Source organism: Brassica oleracea, chromosome C1, assembly GCF_000695525.1.
Source record: "Brassica oleracea var. oleracea cultivar TO1000 chromosome C1, BOL, whole genome shotgun sequence".
Lineage (NCBI taxonomy): Eukaryota > Viridiplantae > Streptophyta > Magnoliopsida > Brassicales > Brassicaceae > Brassica > Brassica oleracea.
The window spans coordinates 39,629,454-39,630,393 of record NC_027748.1 but is presented as its reverse complement, the minus strand read 5'-3'; positions in this window follow the sequence as shown (position 1 = coordinate 39,630,393).

The following is a 940-nucleotide window of genomic DNA, read 5'->3' as shown; positions in this document are numbered from 1 at the left end:
TAATTGATTCATATTGCTTGCATCTAATTAGATTAAATCGGTTATTTTTAAAGTTAAGCATGTTTGTTTAATTTGAAAACATAAACCAGCTTTGAAACCGATTGATTCAAAATCTAATTGAATTTGTTCTAGGCATATCCTCAAAATTATAAAATTTTCTTGTCTTGGTTTACCCTGTAAAAGGGGGAAGGAATCGGTTTTTGCTTTATGATCTTTGAAAACCAAATATCCTCATGCATTAGGAATCACATATAGATTGTTTAAGTCCAATGCTTAGTTTTGAACATGCATTCATATATTTCTTGATCCATGCATTTGCTTGATTTCATCCATCTTGTTTGATCTCATTTAATAAAATGATGATTGATCCTTATTCAAATTCTAAAGGGCCTTAATACCCTATATATATAATCAATCCAATTTGAATTATAATTAAAAGGATTACTAGATGCAATGATCAATTGATCAGTCTCATACTAAGATTGCTTAAGCAAATAGATTATATGATTTAGGGGAAAGCCTTATTGAAATCATATACATTGATTTATTCTATTGCTTACATAGAATTCTGAGTGCTTGAATTACTCGTTAAATATTTAGATGTCGAGATTTGAACCCTCAGATTACTCTGCCTTAAATCTCTCTGGAGATAATTACCTAGAATGGGTAAAGAATACTCTTGTTGCCCTGAGATCCAGAGGACTCGGACAATGCATCAATGAGTAAAATGATATCATTGACAGTGAAAGGCATAGAGCTATAACGATTATTCGTTATCATCTCAATGAGGAACTAAGAGACCTGTATCTCCATGTTGAGGATCCTTGTAACATTTGGTTACAGTTAAGGAAAAGGTTCAAACCAGTATCGTGGCAAAAGGCCAACCATGAATGGGAGATCCTCAGATTCCAGGATTTTGAATCCATGGACAAATATAATT